Source organism: Sus scrofa, chromosome 1 (assembly GCF_054392235.1).
Source record: "Sus scrofa isolate SSC_HxYL_T2T_F1_AM1 chromosome 1, Sscrofa_HxYL_maternal_Yorkshire_Landrace_v2.0, whole genome shotgun sequence".
Classification (NCBI taxonomy): Eukaryota; Metazoa; Chordata; class Mammalia; order Artiodactyla; family Suidae; genus Sus; species Sus scrofa.
Window position 1 is genome coordinate 228321162 of NC_139383.1, and position 21049 is coordinate 228342210.

Genomic DNA, 21049 nt, shown 5'->3' on the forward strand with positions numbered 1-21049 from the left:
CTCTGTACTTAAATGCTTTTGGTATTTGCTAATTTCTCTACCTGAGATGCTGCCCTCTTATTCTCTCTAAAGCTTCCATTTAACATTTCAGCTCAGATTTATCTTTTCAGAACAGCTTTTTCTGACCCTATAGACAATTTTTGATGCCTCTTTTCCTGTGTAATACTGTGACCTGGACATACTCTCATAAAATAAATTATAAAACTGTAGTGTAAACACTTTTTTCAGCGTGACTCTTTACTACCTCTGGCACCAGTAAGCAGATACAAATATTTATGGAATAAATGAGTGAATAAATGACTATTAACATTAAATGTCAGAATGAGGCACTGGCCTTGGGTACTCCCAATTTTGAGGCTCATTCAGTTGAAGTTTAGGAAGACCTTCCATGAACGTCAGAACAGATTTTGCCAGCAGCAGGTGGAAGCAGGGTTTCCTGCACAGAAGGCAGCTAAAACCAATGCTTTCAACACAGATGGGTTTTGACAAACAAGCCCGACAGGTTTGCATCAATTAGGGATAAGTAGTTCTTTCTAAGGATCTAGAAATGAAGGCCTGGCTAAATAAAGCTTCTGACTTTATGGTTCCACCTCTATGCAAATTATTTTTCAGTATCCAAATGAGTTGCCAAAAAAAAAAAATTGAGTCTATATTTTATCATGGCATACCCTTCCAGGAATTTCAGTAGTTGGCTATAAATCTCTGTACATGTTAACTGAGAAACTTTTCTGAGGAAAGCTTATTTTAGATTAAGACAATGAGAATCAGAACAACATTTATATAGCTCTATAGCTGAATAATTTTCTAAGTATGTTGGTTGAATAACACAATTCTTCTTTGCATAGACACCTGAGAAATAAGCTTCTATAGACCTATCTGGAACTCTAACTCCCGTTGCTTATACTATGTTAGAAAACAGTCTGGGTTTCAAACAACAAATGTACAAACAGATTTTTGGCACACAAGACTTGTATGTATACTTCTCAACAACTTTCAGTGGCTCTCTATTGCCACTGTAAGTCTAAACCTTTAAACATAGTGTCAAAGCCTTCTTACCTTTCCAGATTTAGGTCCCTTGGTTCCTCCAAATAACCCTGTGTTACAGCCAAACTGAACTACACGTGCTGACTAAACCTACAGTGCTTCTAGCTACTACACATTTGCTCAAGCTGTTCCTCACTTCTGGTTGTTAAAATCCTACCCTACCTTTGATCAACTGTACCTTTACTGATCTCCCTAAATTAAGTATGACCACTTCCTCCTGTAAATACCAAAGGTACTTTATTCCTGTATTAAAAAATAAAAAGATGACAGTGCCATTTATCGAGCAAATCCTCTATACTGACCTTTGCACTAAGCACTCTACAAACATTGTTTACTATAATTCTCAGGACAGTTATATGGGATAGGCATTAATTTTACACATTCCTCTTCCATGATGCTTATTCCTTCTCTACCTACTGTCTGAATACAGACAGGGACAAGGTCCTAGAGCAGGAGTCAACAAAATACAGCCCACTGCCTGTTTTTGTAAATAAAGTTTTACTGGAACACAGCCATACATATAGTCTCTGGCTGCTTTTGTGCTGTAGTGGCCAAGTTGGACAGCTGTGAAAGAGACCATATGGCCCACAAAGCCTAAAATGTTCACTATATGGCTCTTTACAGAAAAAGTTTGCCAACTCCTGGACTAAGAGGATGGTGAAGGCACGCTTATGAAAGGATTCTGAATCCCTGATTACCCACGTGGAACAGAACTCTTCCTTGCCTCATCTCACCAACCTTCACTGAAGTGTGATGGAAGTAAGAAACACATTTCTATTGTTAGTATGTCAAACTTCTGGGTTATTTGATCTAGTAGTTAGCCTAGCCTCAGTACTGCAGGAGTGATGTTAAATAATCCTATCTATCGAGGACAACAATAGAATGATTCCTCTTTCCATGATCCAGGAATATGTGAAGGTTATTACTGATTTTGCCTGTTGAATTCTGATGACTTTTAAAAATTAAAGATGAACATAAGAGAAATTCTAGGACCTCAAATTAGAAATGTGTTTCACAAAATATCTTTCATGAAGGCCATGGCAATTGAGTTGGTAGTGATTTGAGTAAATAAACACCATAGGAAAAAAGATCTTGACAATTTCTGAGGCATGTACTTAGCTGGTATTCAGACGGGGAAGGCCAAACTGAGAAAATGTGTGAAGCTCTTCTATATGCCAGGTCCCTCCAGAGTTAGAGGAACTGAAACTGAAAAGCAGATATTTATTTGATTATAGCTTCTCTCTTGGAAAAGCGGTTTGTGACATCCTTTTATTCCTTCAATGAAAAACACTACAGAAAGGAACCCAAAATGAGATAAAGACGAACTTTCCTATGATCTCTGATGAAAGTGACTGCAATTCCTGAAGAGAATCTGAATTAAGTTAAGAGCCATTAGCAGCTTATTTTTGGATTGTATTTTCTTTGGAGGGGGAACAGCATAGTCAGTAATCTATACATTCTCCAGCAGTAGCCATTTGGGTTCCTTGCCCATTGCCTTCTTCAGGATCATGGAATGAAGATGTTTATCCTCCTGTGGTTGTTGTTTTTTTGCTTTAACAGAACATAGTGACCTTGGAACAATAAAACTGGTTATAGATTAACTGATCCTAACTTCTCAGGTCCTTGGAACCATCAAAGTTCAAGTTGGATAACTATTGCTAAGATTATTTATGAGGGCCCTACTCAAATATTTTCCATGCAAAATTCAAGCATAGGTGTATACTGACAATAGTGCATCTTTCCACTACTCTCCCATTCATCTAGATTAGGGATGGCAAATCACTATCCACCAGCCCACATTCCTCCTGAAGACATGCTCCTTTTGATCTACAAAGTGTTTTAAAATTAAAATTAAAATGACTGCACACAAAAGTCAGAGCTTAAACTTCTCTTAGAAATTAGGACAGCCTAAAAATACTGGGCCTGCGTTCCTGAGTACTAATAATTAAGAGCTAGAATTATATGGGCATATACACCCTCCAGCTGGATGTGGTTCCCAGCACTCCCTCTCATCTTAGTTCTGACCTGTCTCAGCCTTTACAATAACTGCCTACCTCATGGTTCCTCAGTTCCTGGCTGTCTCCTCTGCTTATCTCAATTGCTTTAACAATTGCTTTAAATAGAAGACGGCTAGATTTTCAGTCAGATAACCCCCACAGGCATTTTAGATCTACCTTTATGTAACTCTAGACAAGCCATTTGATTTCTCTAGTTTCTTTGTTTATAACATGCATGAAGCAAAAGATGGAATGTTCTGAAGATTGGCCAAAGTAATGCATGAAAAAAATGGCCTTAGTTTCAGGCCCCCACCTTTTCTTGCAGGATCACTTCATCATTCTCTACCTTGGTCACCCTGCATCTGGTCTCTTTGCGCCTCCGTTCATGTTTTTTTAAAATTCTTCTTATTAAAATATAGTTGATTTACAATGTTGTACCAACTTCTGCTGTACAACAAAGTGACTCAGTAAAATGTGTGTGTGTGTGTGTATACATATATATATATATATATATATATATATATATGTATATATTTCCAGAGTTCCCGTTGTGGCTCAGCAGGTTAAGAACCTAACTAGTATCCATGAGGATGTGGGTTCATTCCCTGGCCATGCTCAGTGGGTTAAGGATCTAGTGTTGCCGTGAGCTGTGGTATAGGTCACACACGTGGCTAAGATTCTACATTGCTGTGATTGCAGCATAGGCCAGCAGCTGCAATTCTGATTTGACCCCTAGTCTGGGAATTTCCATATGCCACAGGTGTGGCCCCAAAAAGAAAAAAATATTTTTCCATTATGGTCTGCCCCAGGAGATTGGATATGGTTCCCTGTGCAGTACACTAGGACCTTACTATCCATTCTAAATGTAATAATTTGCGTCTATTAATCTCAAACTCCCTGTCCACTTCATTGCCTCCCCATCCCCCTTGGAAACTACAAATCTGTTCTCTATGTCTATGAGTCTGTTTCCATTCTATAGATGGATTCATTTGTGCCATACTTTAGATTCCACATATAAGCAATAGCATGTGGTATTTGTCTTTCTCTTTCTGACTTACTTTGCTTAGTATGAGAATCTCTAGTTGCATCCATATTGTTGCCATTATTCATTCTTTTTTATGGCTATATTCTATTGTATATATGTACCGCATCTTCTTAATCCATTCATCTGCCAATGGACATTTAGGTTGCTTCCATGGCTATTGTGAATAGTTCTGCTAAGAACATGTGGGTGCATGTATCTTTTTGAATTATAGTTTTGTCCAGATATATGCCCAGGAGTGGGATTGCTGGATCATATGGTAGTCCCATATTTAGTTTTCTGACGAACCTCCATACTGTTTTCCATAGTGACTGTACCAATTTACAATCTCACCAACAGTGTGGGAGGGTTCCCTTTTCTCCACACCCTCACCAGCATTTGTTATTTGTTGACTTTAATAATGGCCATTCTGACCAGTGTGAGGTGGTACCTCATGGATTTTGACTTGCATTTCCCTAATAATTACTGATGTTGAGCATCTCTTTATGTGCCTACTAGCCATCACTATATATTCTTTGGAGAAATGTCTATTTAGGTCTTCTTGCCTATTTTTTTTATTGGATTTTTTTGTTGTTGTTCTTGAGTTGTATGAGTTATTTGTATATTTGGAGATTAAGCCCTTGTCAGTTGCATCACTTTCAACTATTTTCTCCCATTCCTTAGGTTGTTTTTTTTTTTTTTTTTTTTTTTAATGGTTTCCTTTGTTGTGCAAAAGGTTGTAAGTTTAAGTCCCACTGGTCTACTTTTGTTTTTATTTCTATTGCCTTGGGAGACTGACCTAAAAAAGGTTTTTATGGTTGGTGTCCGAGAATGTTTTGCCTATGTTCTTTTCTAGGAGTTTTGTGGTGTCTTGCCTTATGTTTAAGTTTTTAAGCCACTTTGAGTTTATTTTTGTGCAGGGTGTGAGGGTGTGTTATAATTTCACTGATTTATATGCAGTTGTCCAGTTTTCCCAGAACCATTTGCTGAAAAGACTTTTTCCCATTTTATATTCTTGCCTCCTTTGCTGAAGATTAATTGACCATAGGTGTCTGGGTTTATTTCTGGGCTCTCTATTCTATTCTGTTGATCCATCTATCTGTTTTTGTACCAATACCACACTGTCTTGATTGCTATGGCTTTGTAATGTTGTCTGAAGAATGGGAGAATTATGCTTCCTGCTTTTTTTTCCTCCTCAGAACTGCTTTGGCAGTTCTGGCTCTTTTATGGTTCCATATAAATTTTTGGATTATTTTTTCTTGTTCTGTGAAAAATGTCATGGGTAATTTGATACAGATTGCCTGGAGGGCTATTTATATGCAGAAGCATCCCTGAGTAGCTTGTGAGAGTTTACTATTTTTTTGGTGTCAGGACTGCTTTTGGTTTGGATGCTTGCTGCCTCTTTCCTCAGTGCATGCAGGCCATTATCCCCTTAATAGGGGATGTGCAGGCACACAACCTATGTGTGCTTCTGGGGGCGGGGAGCAATGGGTGGCGCCTGCCAGTGGTGCCTGGTCGTCAGGCCCTTGGCAGTGGCAGTGACCCCCTGGGAGGTGGGGGTGGTGCCTTGGCCTCTTGACAGTGGCAGTGGTGAGGCATGTGTATTCCCAGGGAGGTGGGGGCAATGGACAGTGCTCAGTTGCAGGGCCCTCTGTGGTGGCAACCCCTGGCGTGCTGGGGGTGGCAGGAGGTGCCTGGTCTTGGAACCCTCAGTGGTGGCAAGCTGTGCCCACCTCTGGAGTCCAAGATGGCTGTGGTGGTTTGCACCTGCCACTGTAGCCCATGCAATAGGTGACCTGCCACCTGAGAGCCCACTGTGTACAGAGCTCCTATGGTGGTTCTCCCACTTCTGGCACTTCCCAACAATGGCACCTTACTTTTCTGCTGGGCCCCAGGCCTCCTTCCACACTGCCTTGGCTGTGGTGCACCACTCCCTAGCCCCTCAGGCTGTTTCCACACAGCCAACCCTAGTCCACGCTCCAGAACTGACCTCTAAGCCTCAGTCCCCAGTCCCTGCCTGAGTGTCTTAGGCTGTGGTTTGCCAAGTAGTGATACTGATGGTCTTTGTGGCTCTCTCTTTGCTTTGCCCTCCTCAGATGGGTTGCTGCACTTTTCTCCAAGGCTCTGAGGCTCCCTATCTGTCCTGGCTGATTTCCTCATCAGTTCAGTGGCCTCTCAGGGTGCAGATTCCTTTCCTCTTTCACATCTTCCTCTCTGGAGTGCTGATCTTGTCCTGACTTCATTTTTCTCTTCTCTCTTCTCTTTTTTTTTCTTTTGTTCTACCCAGTTATGTGGAGGTTTTCTTGCCCTTTTTGGAAATCTGAAGTCTTCTGCCAGCATTTAGTATATGTTCTGTGTGAACTGTTCTACATATGTGTGTGTATATATATGTGTATATATACATATATGTGTGTGTATATATGTATGCATATGTATACATATATTTATTTATTTATATACATATGTATGAATTGCTCTACATGTGTGTGTATCTGTGTATATTTATTTATTTATGGTTGTACCCACAGCATATAGAAGTTCTGGCCAGGAACTGAATCCGAGTCATAGCTGTGACTTACACTGCAGCTGCTGCAACACCAAATCCTTTTAATCCATTGAGCTGGGCCAGGGGTTGAACCCGTGTCTCTGCAGTTACTCCAGCCACTGAAGCTGGATTCTTTTTTTTTTTGTTTAGGGCTGCACTGGTGGCATATGGAAGTTCCCAGGCTGGGGGTCAAATTGGAGGTACAGCTGCAGGCCTATGCCACAACCACAGCAACACAGGATCTGAGCTGAGTCTGCGGCCTATCTCCAATGGCAATGCCAGATCTCTGACCTACTGAGCAAGGCCAGGGATCGAACCTGCATCCTCATGGATACTAGTTGGATTTGTTTCTGCTCTGCCACAATGGGAGCTCCCTGCAGTTGGATTCTTAGCCCACTGTGCCACAGTGGGAACTCCTAGATTTTTTTTTTTTTTGATGTGTTTGTGGGAGAAGTTGAGCTCTACATCCTACGATTCTGCCATCTTTTTTTCCCCCTTTTTATGGCCACACTTGTGGCACATGGAAGTTCCCAGGCCAGGGGTCAAATCAGAGCTGCAGCTGGAGGCTATGCCATAGCCACAGCAACACTAGATCCAAGCCACACTTGTAATCTGCACCACAGCTTGTGGCAACGCCAGATCCTTAACACACTGAGTGAGGCCAGGGATTGAACCCACATACTTGAGGAGACAATGTTGGGTTCTTAACCCAGTGGGCCACAACAGGAACTCTCTCTTCCACCATCTTGATCCTGGATCTCCATTCCATGGTTTTTAATGTTTCATTTACTCAAAAACATTTTGAGCATCTACTCTGTGCCTAGCATTGGACTGAGGATTCAATGATCATTGAGAACAGGCTCATAAACTATCTTCATGATACTTAAAGTTTTAATAGGGGAAGCAGACATTAAAATTGTCATTGGGGCAACACTATGAAGGAAATGACCTTGGCATTAAGAGAACATATGATGTGGCCCTTGATTAGGCTAGGGAAGTCAAACAAGGCTCTCAAGATCTAAAGAATAAGGAGTTGTGCAGTTGAAGAAAGGCTAGAAGAATATTTTAGGCAGTGGGAACAGCATGTATAAAAGCTATGTGGAGAGAGAAACATGGAAGGGATGAGGCACTAGAAAAGATACGGTGCGTCAGGTATAGAAGGAACAAGGAAGAGTAGAAGATACACAACTGGGGAGGAAGTGGGAATCAAATGGCATTGTAGGCCATGCTTAGGAGCTTAATCTTTATCTTGAGAGCAGTGGGAAAGCTATGGACAATCTAAACAGGGGAAGTGTACAATGATTAAATCTGCTTTATGAAAATCTCTCTTTGTAGGGTGGAAACATGATGGGAAGAAGTATCAGGTTGACTCATGAAATTGCCACTTCCAGACTATTTGTACTATAAGATGGCAATTTCATATGGTTCTACTTGATAGAGTGGATGTGAGGTAACCAGTTAGGCGGCTAGCAAGAGATGATAGTGATTTGGAATAGGGTGGGGTATCGGAAATGGAGAGAAATGGACAGATCTTACAGATATTTAGAAGGTAAAATCAGTGAGCCTTCGTGATGGTTGGTGTAGGGTATCAAGGACAACTTCTAGACTTGTGTCCCTTAATGGGAAGTGGTGCCATTCATGAATAAGGTGAAGAAGACCAGGGTTGGCAAGCAGGGATGACTCTACATTGAGTTCAAAGTGCCTTTGCAACAACCAAGAGGAGATGAACTTTGAAAGTGTTTCTACGGAAATATCTTGCTTTGGCTTTAGCTGGATTCCTGGCAGGATGAATGACTCAAGGCTATGTTAAATTACCACTAGAGGTTCCACATCATGAAAGTATTATAAATTACAGCCCCAAACCTGTGTGATGCAGGCTCAGAGTTTTGATTTTCACAGGTGACTATTTTTACACTTTTTTTTTTTTTTTTGGTTTTCTGTAGGTGTTAGAAACCAAGCTCCCTTGCCACAGGGGGTCTATAGAGCCATCTGAAACTCCTGTGACTTCCTCTGGAATATCAGCTCATATTTATTCCTCTGATTTGATTTCATGCCATTTTTGGCACCTGAAAATTCCTTTTTTTAAAAAAATCAAACTTGGTTATGTGGAAAATATTTTTGTTACGTGGCACCTAGTATTTCTATGTGGAAAGGGCCTATTTGGGTCAGCTCAGTGGGCTGGGTGGTCAGAAGTGGTCTAGGTAATTTTCTGTGTATACTATTAGAATTATTATATAATGAAGTATAACATACTCTTCTGCCATTTGACCTAAGTATATGTCTCTTGTAACAAGAGAGGGAAATCCTGCAGACCAATTGTCATCTGGCATTAGGCTTCATGCTTATAGACTATGAAAGTGTGTATATGACCTGGGTCCTAAGCTTGAATTCCAATACTAAAGGGCAGCTCATTTGCAGGAGTCTCTGATACCTATTCTTTGCCACAGTGTATGGTATCCAATAGTTGCTGAATAAATGTCTATATAATTAAACAGGAACTGAAAAAAGTACAATTGTAGAAGATGGGAATTCTTGGCATATCCTTCATAATGGGATAAAAATCCTGGGATTGGGACAGAGAGATGTAATCAGGATCTTTTTTCAAGACCCAGAATGATTTGTAGCTCAATATAGCATCCATCTTACTCCATGGCTTCTCATCTGTTCATAAAATATAGATGACAGCCATGGTGTCTTGAGTTCTTAGATAAATTTTTATGGATATTCATTTTCATTGAAATATCATATATTAGTTATTTACCACGTGCAAAGTTTTTTTTTCTTTCTTTCTTTCTAGGCTCTATGAGGCATAAAGTGATGTCTAAGACCCAGGCTCTACCCTCAACTGCTTTACAGCTTAATGACAGAGGGTGGGGATAAAAGCATATAATTACTAAAATAAAAATAACTACCCCTTATCAAATGTTTTCAATGTGCCAGGCTTTGCACTAAGAATTTTATATAGATTGGCTCATTTAACACTATAAAGTGACTGTTATTGTCTTTGTTTTATCAATAAGGGAATTGAAGCACAGAAAGGTATATAAGGTCACATAGCAAGAAAGAGACTGAGTCAGTATTGAAACCCAACTGTTCTGATTTCAGACCTCAAGAATTTAGATATTCTGCTGTATGGTGGCCCAAATAATCCATGAGAGAAGATAATATGTATCATAACAGATGTTCAAGTTCAGGCTGAGAACACAAAGGAGGAATTCAGGAAATCTTTATAAAGAAGTCTATTTTCCCATGGTCTAGAAGAATGAGTGGTATTTTGACAGATAGTGATGGGCAAAGAGGTGCTGAGGGGTAGAAAATTGTCTGAGTGAAGGCACAGGGCAGAAGAAGGTACCTTGGCGTGTTTGGGAAACTGCAAATAAATAGTCCAGCCTGGCTGAGTGTGGGCTGTTTGTGTGTGATAAGGCAGGACAAGAAAGTTAGTTGAACTTGAATTTCAGATAAAGGACTTTGGAGCAGGAAGTAGAGAGGGATGCAGCATTCCCCTCATCACTGATCATGAATAACCAAAAGCCTGTGAACAACTGAAGCTTCTAGAATTGACTCGGTCTACTCTCATTCGAGAGCAGAAGTAGAGAATCTATATAAAAACGAAACAAAACAACTGAATGACTTCAGAGGTTTTAAACTCTATTTTGAGGTTCAAAGGCAAGACTTCTTAACCTGGGGGCTCTGGATGCATAAATAGGCTTCATGGGGCCTGGAACCTCAGGAAATTGTAGGCTAAGTTTTGTGTTGTGTGAACATATATTCTTCATGTCTAGAAAGGTGGTCCATATGATGCATCACTTTCTCTAAGCACATAATGAGAATAAATATTGCAAACCACTGGTCTAAGGAGAAAAATCAGCAATGACCTCAGTGACTTCCTTGTAGTCAGGAACTAGAACCAATGTCCCACTGAGTGTTCTGAAACTGTGAGATTCTGCAGAAGTCAAAACTGAGAGTCTGAATTCCCCACTGACAAGCAAAAATTTCCACAGAAATAACATCACTATGCATCAGCAGAGGTCTGCCTTGTGTCAGCCTCTGCCTCATGACTGTAGGTTATCTGGGTTAGCAGTCTGAACCAGAAAGCTATTAGGTAAGGCAAATCTCATGTAAAAGTGTCAGTAGGAACTGGGTCACTTTTTTTTTTGGCTGTACCCAAGGTATGTGTAAGTTCCCAGGCCAAGGATCCATGCCGAAGTTGCAACCTGCACCACAGCTGCAGGAACTGCGTCACTTTTGAGCTTCTGCCTCTGGAGGTTTATAAGAGTAATAAGAAGCTGCAATTTCCAGGCAGATGATAGCTGTCTGGAAGGATTTCTATCATTGCACCTTTAACCCAACCCACCAGAGTCACTCAACAGTAAAACAGGCTTGACAGTGAGACAATCTTGTGGGTCAGGCCTATGAGAAAACCCTTCATTTCTATTTGTGAAGTTGTTTCAAAGGTTGCCCAGCAGGCCCTGCCATCACAGACAAACACCTGAGATGTCTGAGGGTGGTAAGGCAGAAATGCCAGTGAGGAAAACAAGGTTTCCAGGTAAATCATTTGATTTTCAGAAATAGTTGTGGTGGAAGCACCTTTGGTCACTGTGATGTGTACTGCGTAGTGGTACTCTGATAAAAAGAAACAGAGTCCTGTGTGCATTAGTCAGTATTAGGACTCTAGAGGTGATACAGAAAACCAAAGACAATGGTGGCTTAAACATGATAGAAATAGATATCTCTCATCTAAACTCCAAGTCTGGAGTTGGGCAATCTGGGACTGCTTTGGCAACACCACGATCAGCAGGAAATCGGTGCCCACTAGCTTGTTTCTTTATCAAACCTAGGGAGCTACTGGCTCTTCAACCTCTAGCCTAGAGGAAAGAGGAACGGGGGAAGAAAGGAGCCTCCTTAGAAGTCTCATGTTGCAATTCCATTTACATCCCATTAACTAGAACACACTGGCAGAAACTAGCATTGAAGATGGTTGGAATGAAGTCTTCAGTATGGGCATCCAAGTGCCCAGAGAAATACTGGGGGGGCCTATTCTATATATACACATATGGACAACTAAATGTCTCTGTACAGTGTCCTCAGAAAAAATGGACTGTTTTGGTGCTATTTTGGTAACCCTAGAGACCTTAGCAAGCCTGGATTCTCCTTTATTTATTTAGGTTATTTAGTTAGTTCTTCTCCCACCACAAAAGGCACCTTTATATAAACAACATCCTTTATTTTTGTTAGCAGGAGTGTGAGAAGCAAGGTTTCCTCATGCACTCACTCACTCATTCATTCATTCACGTATCAGCACCACCAAGGCTATCACTAAATTTATGCTTCCAATTCAAAGTGCAGAATTTTTCCCAGGAGTGGTTGTCTAGTCAGAGGCTATGCTTCTTAGCCTCTGGCATAGGGGTGGGCCCAAATGACCAGATTTGCCAAAGGAATGTGAGCGGAATAGATGCATTCCTTCTGGGAGGAGGTGGTTAAAATCAAGCATGCTCTCTTTGTCTCCTATTTCCCTATCTGCCCCTGGAAGCAAGGAACCTTGAAGCCTAGCAGATGGCAGAGACACATGTGGAAGGAATTTGAGCTCCAGAATCCAGGGAAAGCTGCCCAACAAATATCCACATTGGACTGTTACATGAACAAGAAATAAAATTCTTTAGCATCTTAAGTTTCTGGTATAAGAGTATTCGGCAAGTAGCCTGCTTTGATACAACACTAGGTTGAGGACTCAGCTCTCACATTAGATAGAACTAGATTCAGATGCCACTTGCAGTACTTACTAGCTGTGAGATTTCAGTAATTCCTACTAATTTCTGACATTTATAAAGCATGGCTTAATAATAGTACATATCTGGAGTTCCCGTCATGGCACAGTGGTTAACGAATCCAACTAAGAACCATGAGGTTGCGGGTTAGATCCCTGCACTTGCTCAGTGGGTTAACGATCCGGCATTGCCGTGAGCTGTGGTGTAGGTTGCAGACGCGGCTCAGATCCTGCGTTACTGTGGCTCTGGTGTAGGCCGGTGGCTACAGCTCCGATTTGACCCCTAGCCTGGGAATGTCCATATGCTGCGGAAGCGGCCCAAGAAATGGCAAAAAAGACAAAAAAAAAAAAAAAAAAGTACATATCACATACAATTTTTTTTTTTTTTTTTTTTTTGGTGAGAGGCTAGCACCTAGTAAATGCATCATATACGCTGGTTTTTATTCTTACAATCACATATTGTTGGGTTCTTCCTTTTTCTATTATAATAGGGTAGCTTTTGCTAATTTAGGGAGCATAGAGTTTGGACTCTCTCATTTTGTTCTTCTCTTGTGCCCTCCAGGTTGTGGGTCTGTCTGCTGATGGTCATCAGTGATTCTGCACAGATGTCTCCTTCCCCACCTACTCTGTGGTAGGCAAAATAATGGCCCAAAGATGTCCTAATACCTGGAACCTGTGAATATGTTACTTTACAGGGCAAAAAGAATTTTACTGCTGTGATTAAGTTAAGGACTGACAGATGGGGAGATCATCGTGGATTACCAAAGTGGGCCCAATGTAATCGGAAGGGCCCTTAAAATATGGGAGAGGAAGACAGAGAGTCAGAGAAGGAGATATGGTGATGGAAGAGATGTTGGAGAGATTCAGTTTCTAGCTTTGAAGACAGAAGACCAGGAGCCAAAAAATGCAGGCAGCTTCTAGAAGCTGGAATGGATTCTCCCCTAGAGCCTTTAGAAGGAACACAGCCCTTCCAAACCCTTCATTGTACCCCAGAAAGACCCATATTAGATCTCTATCCTACAAATAATAAATGGATATTATTTGTCAGTAAGTTTGTGGCAATTTGTTACAGCAGCAATAGGAAGCTAATGCACACCCTCTCCCTAACATGCTGTGTTGCAATGTTCATGTGAATTTCTATACTGAAGCTGGAGGGAAAACTTCAGGAAAGAATCACACTGCAAGAAGAACAAAGCCCCAGGGTGGGGGTGGCTAACATGAAGCTCCCATCATAAAAGGAAAGGTACTTCAAGACTTGGCCTTTCCCAAGGGATCTATCCCAACCCTCCAAGGATATTCCTCAATTTCTGGCCAGGCTCTCTGTCTCTGTTTTGTGTCATGATTTGCCTTGCCCCAGCCCTCCCACCACAAGCTGTGAGCCTGCCAAATCCCATAGCAAGTGTCTGCTAAGTAAGAACATGTCTCCCATTTCCCTATTGGCAGGGCTCTGGCTTTGAACTTAGTGGACCCCGTACTTGTAGTGAGATCCCTGGAATGTCCCTGTCCCTCCTTCCTCCAAACAAGACATAAAAGGGACACGCTGACTTTGTGTGTGTGCATGTGTGTGTGGTGGGGCAGGGTGTGGTGTAAAATTCACATAACATAAACCATTTTAAACTGTACAATTTTATGGCATTTAGTACATTCATGATATTGTGCAACCATCACCTCTATCTAACTCCAAAACATTTTCTTCACCCTAAAAGGAGACCCTGTTCCAATTAAGTAGCCACTCCCCATTTTTCCCTTCTTCCCAGAGCCTGGCAGCCACCATCTGCTTTATGTCTCTGTGGGTTTATTTCGGACCTCTCAAATAAATTGAATAATATAATATACAGACTTTTGTGTTTGGCTTTTTTTTTTTTTTTTTGACTTAGGTTCATGTTTTTGAGGCTCATCCACATTGTAGAATGTACCACAACTTCAGTTCATTTTCATTGACAAATAATACTGCATTGTGTGGCTATACCACTTTTTATTTATCCATTCATCTATCAATAGATGCTTGTTTCCCCATTTAGCTACTGTGAATAATGCTGTTATAAGCATTTGTGTATGAGCATTTGTTTGATACCTCTTTTCAATTCTTCATGGACCTGTGTCTTCGTATCTCTTTAGTATATTTGTAGGAATAGAATTACTAGGTCACCTTGGCCTTTGATACCTGCTAATTTGTTATCCAAGATAAATGTCTCCAGAGCCACTAAATTACTTATTTTCAGTATCTTTTCTAGGTGGAAAGTGTGTATGGGGGGGCTAATTTCTCTATTACATTGCTATTATCAAACACATTATCTGGTGCCATCTTTGTGGCCAAAACCATGTGCTAGATTAATGGCAACCCAGGAGTGAGGGCCATGGGCTGCATCAGAACCTAAGACACCTTCCATCATGCTCTGACATTAAGTGGGTTACTTACGTGTTTAAAGTCTAGCTCCTTTACTGACTATATGATTTCCACAGGGTGGGGATTGGGTATGTTTTGTTCATTTCTGTATCCTGTATCCTTCTGTATTCTGATGGCTGGAACAGTAAATGAGTAAAGAATATGGACATATGAGAGGTTTGACCAGCAATGTTTTCTGATTCAATGTCCTGTCTCTCCTTGAGGTCCCAACCCTAGCTGCTGGGCCTGATACCCAGCTGGAGGGTATCAAGCTCATGTCCATGAACTTCTTTAAACGGCACCATTGTGTCCATTTTTCCTTTCAGAATAAAAAACTACCCTGGAGATATGCAGAATAGGTATTCTTTCCTCACTTTGAAGATGAAAAAAATGATGAGCAGCTAGTCGGTGGTGAAAAAGGAAGGTAAGGGTGGTGCAGTGGTTTTCTAGGACTGCCAAAACAAATTACCACAAACCGGGTGAGTTAAAACGACAGTAATTTATTCTCTGACCATAGTGGAGGCCAGAATTCTGAAATTAAGATGTCAACAGGGCCACATCCCTCCTCAGGACTCTAGGGGAAGAGCCTTGCTTGCCTCTTCCAGATTCTAGTGGCTCCAGGCTTCCTTGGCTGTGGCAGCAAAGCTCCAATCTCTGCCTCTGTCTTCACATGGCCTTCTCCCCTGTTTCTCTGTGTGTTCTTCCCATCTCTTATAAGGATGTTCATCACTGGATTTAGGGTTCACACTAAGCCAGAATGATTTAATCTAGAAATCCTAAACTTAATTCATCTGCAAAAACATTTATGCCAAATAAGGTCACATTCTGAGGTTCAGGTGGACACATCTTGTAGAAGCCACCACTGAACTCACTGAGGGGTGGGTATCCCAGTGAGACTCTCTTGACTGAGCTCTTTCTCAGTGGGCCCCTTATCTGCACTCTACCCTTCCCAAAGTGTGTCCACATAACACTCATTCCTTGAAATTGTAGGTGTCGTGAAAAAAAAGGTTACTGGCAAAGAGTTTGGGAAACTCTGAGTTAAAGCTAGGCAGGAATTTTTACTGAAAGACTTCTCAGACTCTTTAATGTGCTAGTATTCACTGTAAATATTCATGAGAAAAAAAAACATATGAAACATTCCCCAGATTCCTTTGATCTGGAAATCCTTTCAAAAAAATGTAAGGAGAACAATGGAGCTCTCACAGGATAAGGCTGCCTGGAATATATGTGAAAAGTTTTGTTCCTCTTTATTTCATTTTCACTTGGTGGTGGGAAGGGACTCTATTCCTAAGAGATGTTCCATCAGAAATGGTACACATTCCCCCAGAGAGACTAAAGTTAAGTGTCATGGAAAAAATAAAAAAATACAATGCCAAATGCATTCTTTTAATTAGTAAATCTCCAATTGAAAAAAAGAAAAATTGACCAACTGCCTGAATATCTTGTATGACTGTTATAGTGATCATGAATACCTTAGCAGACCAAACTGGAAGTTTGAAGATATTTGCTAGGATCACATTCCTCATAGGGATCTACTGCCTAGTGCCACATGTACCCATTCTAATTAGAGAGGAAGAGTTCTAGAATTGCTAGAAGCCTTTGAAATAATCTCTTCTAACCCAGTAAATTTTACACATTAGGAAACAGAGGCCCAGGCAGACAAAATAGTACAGAGTAAAGCCTGCTCATGTTCACACAGGAAGCCAGGTGCACAGCTAGTTCTGGAACTTACATCAACTGTCTACTATCCTGGGCTTCTTTTAGAATATCCATCTCAGGAGGGAAAACTTTTATATTGATGATTCATTGGAAATTCAAGGATCTAGGGCTGTTCTTATAACTGAACTTTCTGCCAAAAGTCCTCTTGCCTCAGCTCTTCTATTTTGGGAAGTATTTTTAACATTTACTAGTCTATTTTCCTGTCTTATATTCCAGATGGAATTTATTTTTTCTTTAATTATGCATGCTGTTACAGTGGATGAGGTCTATTGCCTGATCATCAGCCCCAATCTCATGTCTGACCACAGACTTAAGTGTAGATATAGGCTGCATAGAAAGAAATTAGCAACACTTTATGAGATGTCAAACCTTCACTGATTTTTTAGTGATATTTTAAGTATGTGTGCGTGGGATGCTATGAACATGAATAAAGCAACTGAAGGTTTAGAAGTATCTGGAAAGGTAGTCTAATAGAAGCAACTGGCCCACTTTTGAGTAAAAATTGTTCCACATGCCCTTTATGGCATTTGTGCAATAATTTTAGCCAACCTTTACTACATGGCATTGAATTGGTCTAGGGAAGGCTCAAGGGTGTTCAGAGGTAAAGAGGTACCCCCTACCTTTAGTACTCCACACATGGAAGGTCTGGATATGGCTAATCTGAGGGCCCTCAATATACATCCCCAATGCTGCTTCTGACCACCTGTGTCCATCTCCCATCCCCAGCCACCCCCAGTTTCCTCCTCTGACTCCCATGATTTGTTTCTTTCTCCAAAAGCAGGGCATGGCAGGGAAACAGTTCCCTAATTCAAGGGAACTGAGAGTTTACTTGTTTGTCTCAGGTCCTTTTTCCTATCTGTAAACTTCCTCCCCCAGATCTCTAGGTCTTAGCATGAATGTTCCCTCCTGAGAGACACCTTCCCTGCCCCCTTAGATTCCTCCAGCAGTTCTTGGCATCTGCTTCTTACGTCATTACCCTGGTTCATTTCCTTCAGGGTTCTGCTCTTTAACTGAAATCATCTTGGTTGCATATTTCCGTTGTTTCTGACTTCTATCACTGGACTGGCAGGCATAGATGCTATACCTTTAGGGCCACACAGGGCAGGGCCTGGCATAGGTGCGATAAAGGCAGAATCCAGGTAGGTCCCATTAGGCTCCATACTGGGAGAGCCATATCTTCTACCTTAAAGCATCTCTCATACCTAGACTTTTCAAAAAAGCTCTTAGTACTGTTTTCAATTACACTTTGGTATGATTAGTTTTTTAAGGCCTATCTCTCTTACAAGGGCAAGGATTTATAACCATTTTGTGCCAGGATACACTTGGTAGCTGGTGAAGCCTCTGGACCTCTTATCAGAATACTGTTTTAAAATGCATAAAGTAAAATACATAGGATTATAAAGAAAATGAAATGTTGAAATGAAATCATTGAAATACTAAAATATAAATTTAGTTGCATGTGCTTCTTCATTAACACATTAAATAACAAAACCTGCTATAACATCTAAATAGTGATGAGCAAAATCGGTTTTTTGAGGTGTCTGCAAAAACTGTAATGTGAAATAAAAATATCTGTGATTTCTCTTTGTGACCAAGGATAGGAACTTTTAACACTGCTGTGTTTTGTTGCCTACCCAAAATTTCAATTAGAGATTAGTGAAAATAAAGATATATCTTTTCCTATTCAAGCTCTCTGACTCCTTGAAGTCTATCCACAGATTCTAGGAAGATCCATGGGAGGCCAGGTTAGGAATTCCTGCACTAAAAGATGACATTTAAGTCTGGATCACCATTTAAACTCTTGTCTTTACGGCACAGTAGTAGGTACTCCTTACATGTTTGTAGAAGGAAGTAAACATGAAAGAATGAAGGAAAAAAGGAAAGAAGGAGGGAAGGGCATTCTTGTTTGTGTCTGACACTGTTTCAGTGCCTGCTTGTTGAATTAATGAACGGATCCTGCAGGCAGGGTAGTGAGTTAGTCCTTAATGAATGAGAGTACACATTTTCCCACCAGTTCCAATAACAAGTGTGTTTTGGGTAAGGTCCTTTGCATACTACTGAAACTCACTGAGTGCTTCACCCACAGCTGACACAAAATACATACTTGAATGACGAAATGCCTCTTTGACTGAGATGACCCCCACACTATGAATTATCAGGTATGATGGCTCAGTGCTTTGAGACTTCTATCAGACCAATCTGCTTTCTCCTTGGACTGCCTTGGGCTCCCTTTCCCACCAGCAAGTTCAGAGCTTTTGAGGATATGGCCCTTTTATCATGAAGCACCTCTTGGTTGGCACTAGCCCCACCACCACCACCTGTCCTTGGCAAGTTATCATGGAGGGACCCTTTTTCCTGCTTCATGAGGAGAGAAGGCCCATAGAGACAGCAGCTCATTAGGAATCTCTTTATCATCTGACAGAGATTACTTCAGGCTCTGATGAATATCCACTGGAAAGATCAGCGTTAAGGATTACTGTTCTGGCTGATAGGAAGGACCTAATGAAAAGTCAGCACTAGTGGAGAAAAAATCTAATTCTGTTAAAAAAAAAATAAAAAAATAAAAAAATCTAATTCTGTATTCAGTGCTTCAAAAAACAAATCTTAATATATCAGCATCACAGATGCCAACTTGCATCTCTTGATAGCAGACACTTCTGAAAAATTTTGGAATGCTTTCTAAGACAGTTAAGGACAAATGAATATTCATGAAAGTGCTATAAAAATGAAGTATCTGTTTCTTAATAGGGGAAAGAGAAATAGTTTGGGAACTAAACAGCAATTAAAGGTGGCTATAAAAACTAAGTGTGGAGTTCCCTGGTGGTCTAGCAGTTAAGGATCCAGCATTGTCACTGCAGTGGCTCTGGTCACTGTTGTGGCATGGATTCCATCCCTGGCCCAGGAATTTCCACATGCCATGGGCATGGACAAACTAACCCCCCTTAAAAAAAACTAAATGTTATGCATGGACCTGCCTTGTTGTAATTGCATAGTGGAATCCATCTTTCTGTGTTATTACGCAGATCAAAAGTAAATGTGCTCCATGTTCCCCACCCATTCTACCCTCAAATTGATTGACCTGCTCAACAAGATACTAAATAGTGACTAATTATAGCATCCTTGAATTACAACACCCTATGAGTAATACTATGGGGCTAGAGATGCTTGTACAGCTATATAATCATCAAATTATCTTACCTCTCTTTAGATGAAGAGATGAACGAAAATGAACTTCATAACATTCCTGATCTATCTGCAAATGTGGCAGTGGACTTGTGGACTCATAATTCCCAAACTGCTTTTTCTCCCCTGCAAGTGGAATCAGTGGCCTCCTGTTTGATGATTCCTCAAAATCTATGGTTTTCCATCCTGGAAAATCTACTGTGCATTAGAATCACTTGAAAGTGATTTTTTTTAATAACCAAATACGCCTGGGCCCCACTCCAGGAAGTTTAAAAGCTCCCAAGGTGACTGAGAAACCAGAGTTCAGAATGACTGCTCTAAAATCCCCACCAACTACTCTTGATGCCTCTGTTCACATTCCTATAGATGGCTCTCTGCTCACTCTGCTATTCAAAAGAGATTAGCAGTTGTTCAAACCAGGTGACCACCAAATAGAGTCTTTCTCTCTCTTTTGGGAGAGAAAGTGACCATAATTTTCCCATATTTGAATTCAAAAAGCAATATTCCTGGACTAATTCTTTGAGATTTAAATGTTCTAGCCCTTAGCAATATGAGGGTACTTTGTAACTTATTGGATTGTTATCTAACTGCTTAATGAGAGACTGTAAGGCTTATGTCATGTTCCCAAAATATTTCAGCAACTGGGTCTCTCTCTCTAGCTTTCTGGAGTTGATGGTGCTCCATACCCTACCTTTCCACCACACAATGCAGCAGCCTGTTCCCTGAAGAAGTCCTGAATGTTTCCACCTCTTGCCCTGGCTCATATTTCTCCTCCTACATACAGTGCCTTCTCCTCATCTCCACCATTTGAAATCCCACTCATCTTTGAAGAGCCAACACAAATACCACCCACAAAGGCCATTCTCTCCTCAAGGCCTGGATCAGCATTTTTTGCCAATATGTTTTTACATAATTTTGTTTTTCTATTTTAGTCTTTTCAAAATTCTGATATAGTTCTTCCTAATAATTAGTTCAGATTGTTTTACAGATAGAGAAAATCCTATCACATCCTCATTTTAACCTTCTCCCTCAGGCAGCACTGTGATTTGTATAACATCATAGTCTACATGTCTGTTTCTCCCACCTGAGTGTAGTGACCTCAATAGTTAAAGCTGGAGTTCCCGACGTGGCGCGGTGGTTAACGAATCCGACTAGGAACAGTGAGGTTGCGGGTTCGGTCCCTGCCCTTGCTCAGTGGGTTAACGATCTGGCGTTGCCATGAGCTGTGGTGTAGGTTGCAGACGCGGCTCGGATCCCGCGTTGCTGTGGCTCTGGCATAGGCCGGTGGCTACAGCTCCGATTCGACCCCTAGCCTGGGAATCTCCATATGCCGCGGGAGCAGCCCAAGAAATAGCAAAAAGATTAAAAAAAAAAATAGTTAAAGCTAAGT

General features: G+C 41.0%; 1 protein-coding gene across 23 annotated transcripts in view; it reads left to right on the forward strand.

Moving 5' to 3' along the window:
* The window catches only part of GLIS3 (GLIS family zinc finger 3), a 674383-nt gene that overhangs the window by 39313 nt on the left and 614021 nt on the right, over positions 1–21049 (forward strand). For 7 of the 23 annotated variants that reach the window (XM_084986252.1, XM_084986283.1, XM_084986272.1 and 4 more), the window contains 2 exons: positions 1669–1803; positions 12934–13002. The exons of 8 other annotated variants lie outside the window; for them this stretch is intronic. The gene's annotated coding sequence lies outside the window, so the exon portion shown is untranslated. The remainder of the gene's footprint in view (positions 1–1668; positions 1804–12933; positions 13003–21049) is intronic. 8 more of the 23 variants (XM_084986326.1, XM_084986347.1, XM_084986242.1 and 5 more) reach the window with 2 other exon arrangements.